Genomic DNA, 400 nt, shown 5'->3' with positions numbered 1-400 from the left:
ATATATATATATATATAACAATTTTTCCTTAAAAAACCAAAACCAAATCGAAATTAATTTATGAATTAAGAAAAAAACAATATATATACATATATATATATATATATATATATATATATATATATATATATATATATATATATACATTACAAACATATATAAATATGGCGTATTAAAAAAAAGAAATATAAATAACAAATCCTATATACATATATATCACTATTTATTCATTTATTTTATAAACCATATTTGTGTGTTTTTGTAATATAAATGGAAAGATATAACATTAGTATACATAAAACTCTGCTCTTTGACTGGATACTCATATAACCCGGAACAACTTCCCAGCCCACATACACACAAAGCTGTCTCCACCACACAGCCCTCATTTGCTTTGCCT

The sequence above is a fragment of the Staurois parvus genome, unplaced genomic scaffold (assembly GCF_062004578.1).
Source record: "Staurois parvus isolate SC_StPar_1 unplaced genomic scaffold, SC_StPar_1.0 ptg001202l, whole genome shotgun sequence".
NCBI classification, from domain to species: Eukaryota; Metazoa; Chordata; class Amphibia; order Anura; family Ranidae; genus Staurois; species Staurois parvus.
The sequence above is the reverse complement of the archived record's forward strand: the minus strand, read 5'-3'. Positions refer to the sequence as shown.